This window comes from Sinocyclocheilus grahami, unplaced genomic scaffold (genome assembly GCF_001515645.1).
Source record: "Sinocyclocheilus grahami isolate Dianchi unplaced genomic scaffold, SAMN03320097.WGS_v1.1 scaffold96.1, whole genome shotgun sequence".
NCBI lineage: Eukaryota > Metazoa > Chordata > Actinopteri > Cypriniformes > Cyprinidae > Sinocyclocheilus > Sinocyclocheilus grahami.
In genome coordinates this window covers 454,993-464,042 of record NW_015505275.1, presented here as the reverse complement: position 1 = coordinate 464,042, position 9,050 = coordinate 454,993, and the positions used below count along the sequence as shown (strand labels likewise).

General features: G+C 36.3%; 1 long non-coding RNA gene across 1 annotated transcript in view; it reads right to left on the bottom strand.

Moving 5' to 3' along the window:
• Window positions 1-419: 419 nt before the first annotated feature.
• The window catches only part of LOC107587890 (uncharacterized), a 22,512-nt gene continuing 13,881 nt past the window's right edge, over window positions 420-9,050 (bottom strand). The window contains exon 3 of the long non-coding RNA XR_001609517.1: window positions 420-542. This is a non-coding gene — a long non-coding RNA (uncharacterized lncRNA). The remainder of the gene's footprint in view (window positions 543-9,050) is intronic.

Here is a 9,050-nt window from a genome sequence, read left to right as displayed (position 1 = left end):
TGTGAAAGTGAAACTACTTTGTTTGGCCTTCCAAAAGAGGACACGACTAGAAATCAGCGGTTAAGTTGTATTTACAACACTGTTCCAGAACAGTTAAACCCAAATATTCAGATGTGTGCAGCACATTTTATGGAGGACTGTTTCCTGATCCTGGGAGAGTAGACTACAATGCCGGCTGTTCTGACTCACAGACTGTAAGCACGTTTTCATATTTAAAGGATTTGCCTCTAATTCAAACGCGAGTTTTGGGCAGTGTAGAGTAGTGCTTGTTGTTTGTCATTTCTCCGATCACAAATGTAGACATGGTTTTATGTTTACGTGGCACGATGCAACACAACGTGTAAAAAGACAGTATAAGTCAGGGGTTTTCAACCTGTGGGGCTGCACCTGTCAAAAGGGGCGTGAGCATCAGTTAATTCAGAAACATTCCCTTGAAGATTTATAAATATGAGTTAGCAAATCTTTAGCTATCCACTAGGGGGCAAACTGACTCCCACTGCTAGTCGACAGTTAGAGCAGAGTTGGCTCGAGGATCAGTCATGCTTATTGACAGTGTAAGATGATTTACGGTTAGCCATGTCGGAAATCCAACCACGGATTGGCATGTTGTTATCTCAGAAACGGGCTCAGCCATCACATTGAATCAGGTAAACTGGTTATATATTTATGTTTCAGTATAATTACGCACGCTATACCAGGGGCGATTCTAAACCCTTTTTATGTGGGTTTCAGCCCCCCTATCTGTCACCTTAGCCCCCCAAAACTATCTTAATGATCAGGCCAGTGCTGCTTCCTCAAATTGTTTCATTCTCATGTGTTTTAAGTCTTGTCAGTTTAAACATTAAAGTAATTTTAAGCCATTTAAGCCCAAGATATCTTGGGGGGGCGCGAGTGAAATTAGACAAACTTGGGGGGGGGGGCGCATGTCCTAAAAGGTTGAAAACCCCTGGTATAAATCATTATAATCCGTAATTATGTCCCACTTGATGCAACAAATGCCTCGTTTATAATGGGTTTTAATGTTTTTGTCTCGTCGCTCCGGCCGGACAGGGCATCACAGTATGGTAAGGGGCGTAACATTTCCGTCACAAGCTTGAGGTAATCGGCCAATCACAACGCACTGGATAGCTGGCCAATCACAGCACACCTCGCTTTTCAGAACGATGAGCTTTGTAAAAATATATACGCGTTTCAGAAAGGTGTGACATAGAGGAGAAACAATAATGTACAGTATGTGGAAAATAATGTGTTTTTTGAACCTTAAACCGCATAAATACATTTCATTACACCAAATAAACCAAATAATGTTATTTTTAGCAACATCATATGACCTCTTTAATATTGATCAAGCACCATTTCATTCAAATGTCCAATTAATCTTTAATATGGCCATTTCTTTAGGACAGAAATGCTATAGCCACTGTAATTAAAAGAATATGTGGACATCAAAATGTGTAAACTCAGAGTGAGGGTTTGAGCTTTTATTATTGAAACCGTGATGTATTCTCCTGTGTTTGCATAGATTTATAAATGATTTACCTTACAAATCTGATGAAATGGTGCACGTTGCATTCCCAGATGAACGTTATAATAAACCCAAACTCACAACAACATGCAGAGATGGAGTTTGAGACGCTCCACACATGTAAATGATAACACTTCCTGTGGAACTACTGTGAACGGAGCCGCTGTGTGAGGCATGTACTTAACCTGCACGCATGTAAATAAAGCGAGTAAATATCTTGATATGCAAGTGCTATAACAAGTCTCAGTTAGCTTAACGTAGTACACGTAGCAAGGTTTTTTTTAATTATATAATAAAAAGAAAATAGATAGAATAGAAAAAGAATAGAGCAATAGTATTAGAGGCCTTTTTTGCTTTTGTTAATTGTATAATAAATAAAAAGAAAACAAATAGAATACAAAATATTAGACAAGCTAGTGTTTTTTTAAAGAAAACAAGCAACTGAGTAAATGCATACGAATGTAAACAATGATTTGTTTATTCTTGTTTATTAAGTGAGTTTTTAATAATTTAATGTTATGATTGAACACAAGTAGCCTAGGTTAACCCTGGAAAACCAAATTGCATTAAACACAGTGGTGTAATGTAACAAAGTAATAATACTTCGTTACAGTACTTAAGTATTTTTTGGGAGTATCTGTAGCCTACTTTACTTGAGTTTTTAGAAGAGCACGGACTGCAGGAAAGCAGGTTTGACGAATCAGTGGTCTGGCGTGTGCAAGTTAGACTCTTTGTTCATGTGCAAACAAGTGCGTGCACAACTGCGGATGATTCATTTTCCACTCAAGTCGAGTCTGGGGTGTGCGATACACAGCATTGTCTGCGATAATATGGTAAGTGTTGTTGTAATGATGTGCGATCTTACATTATCAAGTAGGCTATATCACCAGATCATAAAGATCTCAGATGACAATGTAGATGCCTGACAAACGTTGTTATTGTGATCATAAAATGTATGGATGTGATTTTACACAATACATGGTGCTTTTCCCTCACCATTGTAAAGCGCTGCTTTTGCAAGGTTCCCGTGAAAACGTTTAAGCTTTTTTTTTTCTTTCAGATTTTCCTTTTTCGCCCTTAAGAAGATATCACAGGTTCATCAAGTTCGTCGAAATTATCCATCCTCGATCACTTTTAGTCAGCTTTGACGAAACTCCTCTCAGCTAGCACATATTTTCAAAGTGAAAGTAGCCTTGTCACCTGACCTGAATACAGTGCGCTGATTTGCTAAAATGGACTTATCGGCTTCTGTTCAAAAACAACAAGGGTGCTTGTTGGCTTCTGCAGTAAAACGTGAACTCGCGATGCCTTGAAAGTGGACAAAACCGACTTTTTTGACAAAACGTGTTTAGGGTTCAGATCGCGCTATATGTGGAGAATAATGCACAGCAATCAGCTCTTTTTTTTTTTTTTTAAAGTGCGGTTTATCGGTTTTTGCAAATGAACTCTTCATATGATCTTACCTTGTAGAAAATCCAAGAGGAAAGTTTCCTGAAACCTACCAAACAAAAGAGTGACAACAAGATTAAGAACATACAATTTTCATTGCTGAAAATATTTATAAAGTTATAAATGCACATTGTGTTCAACCAAACGTTCCGAGAGTGTTCACTGTTGTTGTGGCATCTTTCTCAGCAGCGTATCTATTCTTCTGAGACACTGGTCCATAGATTGGCATTATAATATCCACAAATTATTTGCCATAGAGCAAGTGCTACACAAACACTTTTTTGTCACACTGTGGCAAAGCTTTGAAAAATCTCCAAGCCATCTTCATGTCTCTCAGAGACGGATTGTAGTTCAATCGTTAGCTTTTGCTCTCTTCATTCTTGTCTTCAGTCAGATACACAGAAATTTTTTACAGAGCCCTAACAAGCAGAGCAATTTATGTCCTATGGAATGAGCTCTTTGGGGTTGAACTCAAAGGCTGTGCCCTTATTTCACCGACACTACTCATCTCTGGGAGGCAAAGGGAGCCTGAGGTGAAGGTAAGGCCCTGAAGATCGAAGCCATAAAGCTGAGGAACTGCCTGGCTTTTGTGCAAAAGGATGATCTATACTGGTTGGTGGAGCATAAAACAATAGCTAAGGTTACTGTTTGCCAACCTGATGTAGGCGTAGACAACAATCCAGTATCAGCGAGACTCCATTGATCATAAACTGAGACATGCAAAGAGGTGGTGAACTAACAAGTTGGACACCACAAAAATTCTTCTAAAGATTCTTTGTTTCTCCAGGTAAAAAAAAAATCTAGATTTTTCAAACTACCTGAAAGAGGAGGAAAAGGCAGCTGTCCAAGGCCATGTTTTATGGGTTTATTTATCTTGCCACATGTTCAACCATGTCATGCTTCCAAGATAAAAATAAAATAGTTAAAAACAGGTCTGACCAGGATTTTAATATTGAACTGGTTTACTTGTCTAAACTCTTTCAGACAATTATAAATGCATCTATAATGTAATTCCCAGTAAAATGCCTCAAGAGTATTTCTTTTCTGGGGATCAGGTTGAGAATCTTTATGCTATTCAGTTGTACCGGAAGACAGCTCTGGATTGATATTTATAAAGAACAGTAAATATAGCATCAAAGCCAGAAAGAAAAGCTCCTGTAGTGCAAGCATGAATTTTCAAATCAATTTCTTGACTGCTGGCCCATATTCAGTCTGAAAGCGGTTTGTTATTATGCACTTTCCTTGAGACCTGGGTGCTTAGGAAAAGAAACCTTGCCTTTGACTGTTGAAAGTGTATCAGAGCAATTATACTGACGTGATTCATGGTCGGACCTTAATGTTCTTGGCTCTCAAACTCCCGCAAGACGATGGTCAGCGAGGCTAATGTAGGCAATACATAGCCTCAAATGGGTTTTACTTGTCCCAGACAGATTTAAGATGTGATTTTGATATCAGCTGAGACATGTGCAAATGCTATAGAGTTTAAGACAAAAGCAAAAAAAGGCCTCTAACACTAGCTTGTTCTATTCTTTTTCTATTCTATCCGTTTTCTTTTTATTTAGTATATGATTTAAAAAAAAAATTTGCTACGTGTAAGCTAACTGAGACTTGTTTTAGCACTTGCGTATCATTGCTCTTTTGCTGATTTTGATTGCTTTCATTGTCCTCATTTGTAAGTCGCTTTGGATAAAAGTGTCTGCTAAATGTTAATGTCATGTCAATGTATTTTAGCTGGAAGCAGCAATTTGAAGTTAAAAACACATCTTGATGGATTTGTTTATTACAAACTAAACATCTTTTTACTTCATACAATGTTATTTAATGTATAGAGCAGGGGTGCCCAAACTCGGTCCTGGAGGGCCAATGTCCAGCAGAGTTTAGCTCCAACTTGCCTCAACACACCTGCCAGGAAGTTTCTAGTATACCTAGAAAGAGCTTGATTAGCTGGTTCGGGTGTGTCTAATTGGGGTTGGAACTAAATTCTGCAGGACACCGGCCCTCCAGGACCGAGTTTGGGCACCCCTGGTATAGAGACATGTGTATTACTTTTGGATTATTGTAATGTTTCTATCAGCTGTTTGGACTTTCATTCTGATGGCACCCATTCCCTGCAGAGGATCGATTATGGAGCAAGTGATGTAAAGCTAAATCTCTTGATATCTATGGTAACGGTAACAAAGTTATCTACGTGTTGATGTCCTGATCATGAGTAAAGTTACATTTTTGAGGTGAACTATTCCTTTAAAATGGTACATGTATACAGCTTAGGCTAGACATAATCAAATATACCAGAATCAAAACAAAGTTTGTTTCATCAAGATGATCCATTGCAATTGAGCTATGTAGAACCACTCTAATGAGAATGAAACCAAAATGTAGGAAAGCTCTTATATGTATTTCAGTACCACTGTTATATATAGATTAATCTTTCTTTCTTTTCTGCTTTTTTATATACATCGTATTTTATGTAATATAGACAACATCAAAAAAATATGTTTCACTAAAGCACTTCTCTAATGCTCCCTAATTTAGTTCTTTGTACTTTATATCATGTTTCCACTGCTTTGGATAAAATCAAAGTAACCAGGCTAATATTTCCTAAATGTGTTTTGCTTGGAACAGACTGTGCTGCAATCCTTGAGCTATATTTAATGATTCCAAATGTGTAGTTATTAACAGAATAAAATCTCCCGTCTCAAGCCCTTTGAAAAATGGAACAATGTACAAGGCTTTGATCATTTAAAATGATATAAGTGATATTGGAAAGGAAAAAGCTGGACATCTTATCTTGCTGGGTAGTACATCAAATGTCCTGGCGTCTGGTGGAGCGGTGGAGGAGGATTTTCTGTGAAAGGAAATTAAAGCTTCAATATTTTGTGGTCACTTAAAAGGTTTTAATGCATGCCGCGTTAGTTTTTTGTCATTTAGCCATTTTTCCTACTTGGTCACTACTGTAAATTGGAAACCACTGAGTCGTCTTGTGTCAGTATGGCCAGTTGTTTGTTCTCAAATAATTTTTTGACACTGATGAACACTATTTCACACTACTCTTTTTGCATAACATTATGCAAGAGTTGCTCTCCAAAGCATTATTTATTGGCCCAAGGAGATACATTACATTTTAAACATCAAGAATTCACATCACAACTGGTGCAAAGTTTTCTTGTCCCTGCCCAGCATCTACAAGCTCCATGTATTACCCAATAAAAATCTGAGTAATCATATATTTTTTTAATATTATTATGAATTTATTGTTATTATTTTTACTTAATACCTCTCCACAGATGTTTTGGAACCGTTAAAGGTGTTAATCAATTGAAATGTCCTCTTTTTCACTCTGTCCCATCTCTGTCCTGCCAGTATCAACTCTGCTGCTTTTTACATTACAAGGCTAATGAGTTCATTGACATAAAATGGAAGGGATTGTGAGAAATATTCTGCTTTAACTCTCTGAGCGTTTGGTTGCATTCATTTTTGCACCTCAGCTCATTTTTCCTTTACTTTGAGTCCAAAATTCAGCACTGTAAACTTACAAATTCAATAGAAAATGGAAAAACAGTAGATTTTACCTTACAAATTTCATTAGCATTATGACCTTTGACTGGCAACTCGGAGTCTTTCATCTGCTGTTGTTTTTTGTGATGTTTTAGACGGCTCTGGTTGTTTTTGGAACTCTTGGTGTGTATAAAATATAGATCAAATGCACTTAAAAGATCACACTTCTGATACAGAACGAATAAGTCAGACAACGGTTCATTGTGTGCCAACAATGCTGAACAAATACTGATAAAAATACCTGTAGATAGATCGTACTGGTCGATATGTCTTTATTTGCCTTCATTTCGTGCTTTCTGCATTATCTTCTCAAAAAGTGTTACTTCAGGTTATCTGTTGTATTACGGATAAATAACATAGCTGTAACACAGAACTCTACCTGCTTGCTTAACTGATGATGTTAAACCATTATTTAATAGCTTAAATAAAGAGGGACTTTAAAAGTTGTTTGTCACAATGGAAATCTTGTCATTTTGATGTTCAAACAATTTAAATAATGAATATAATGAGCAATAAAAAGAAGGCATAAGCTTGATCAATGTACTTGATGCCAGTCAATAGCAGACAAAGTCCTTTGCTCACATTGAAGATTTCAGCATCTGCAAATACACAAATAAATCTGGTTATTGGACATATCTGACAACTTGTTAGGACTGGAGAGGCTGTTGCAAACATAATCCAAAATAAACATTTTTTGTAAGTTAAGCCTTTTTTTACTGTCTGAAGCAGGAACAGATGTATGATCCAGCTGATGAATTGAAACCATCTGAAACAACTCTTACAATCTTGCTCCATAAATATACCTTTCAACATGTTTAGTGTGAGATCAAGAAAAAAAAGCAATAAGGAGAAGAAGCAACATGTTTGTCAGCCTTGTCTCCTGGTTTCACTGGGGCAGATGGTGGGCAAGTGCTGCACCTGACTGTCTTATTATACCAGTTTTGTTTGTTTGTTGTATAAATAAATATAAAATACTTTCATACAAGCTTTAAAGTATGTATAGACAAGAACATCTGAATGATTGCATTATTTAACTTTAATTTGACAGAATTCAAATGTGTTTTAATCCAAGCCCTCTGGGTCATGGCACCAGATTTATCCCCTAATAGTGTTTAAAAACTGACATTTTGCAAGCGCTCGCAAAACACTTTTTAATGTACACAACGTTAGCTCATATTCTTTCAGTGTGGGGGAACATTGTCTATTTAGCTCTTGCTTTTTATCCAAAGCAATTCAAGACTATAGGTATTTACTGACACAATCATATATCAGCATATTGCTATTGCTATTATTACACAGAATATATGCTACATACCAAATTACAGATGGAATCAATAAACTACAAGTGGAATAAATTTATCTGAAATGGATTGATAATTTAATAATGGATAACATTCATCAAACGGTAAAGGCAGTAATCCCCCAAAGTTCAATAAATGAAATTAACATTGCATTAGCAAAGAAACAGGACAAATAAAATACAACTGATAAAACAATTTAAAATGGAAAGGGCAAGTTCAACACTTTCTCACTGTTCAAATAAACATTGTCAAACTTTCAAATAAACACTTTCACGCTTTTCAAACAAACACTTTCAGCACTTTCAAATAAACATTTCCATGGTTTCATTTGTTTTTACCAAATGGAAATTTTTTTTGAAGATTCAGGTCACTTAGGTCAATTAACTCTCCAAAGCTCATTTGTGTGAGGTTCAACAAAATCCAGCTCTTTGAATAATTTAAAAAAACTGTAAACTAAAAACACATCCGTTAAAATGATGACGCAATAATAGAACTGCATCAAATGCACTATTACTGATTTTCCATGACCTAATGTTTAAAATGCTTGAGGAATTACACTATATCAGGGCTGGTTTTAGTCAAATACAGGGACCACAGCCAAAATGCAATTGTGAATTAATATGGACTTAAATATCACATTTACATGAGGAGGGGTGTCACAAACCCCAAAATGTCTGTATTCCTTCAGATTTGTTAAGTAGCATTGGAGTACCTGTTACAGATTGTGAAGTTTAAAACAAGCCTTACAAAATTAATGTAAAAAAAAAAAAAATCTAATTATGGCTAAAATCAAGTTTATTTGTATAGTGCTTTTCATGATACAAATCATTGCAAAGCAACTTTTAAATTATTATATGATGCATTCAAACTTACAGCAAAATTTGGTAGTTCTGTATGTGGTTTCAGGGTTGGCATCATCTGAGGTCCTCTGAAGGGTTGGCATAATCTCTTCTCAGGTGTTCTGGATCCAGACTGAAGCTTGTGTAAATCCTAGTTACCACGGGATGTCAATCCCATGGCAGAAACAGAGAAGCAGATAGAGACATAATTAGCGTAACTGCTGTTCCAACCAAGCAAATGTATTTGTTTAAGCCAAGCTAAATAATAATAATGTGCATTTGATCAGATATAACTGCAGTACAAGATTATGAGATGCATTATTTGAATGCTTGGCCAAAGAGATGTGTCTTTAATCTAGATTTAAACAGAGAGAGGGTGTC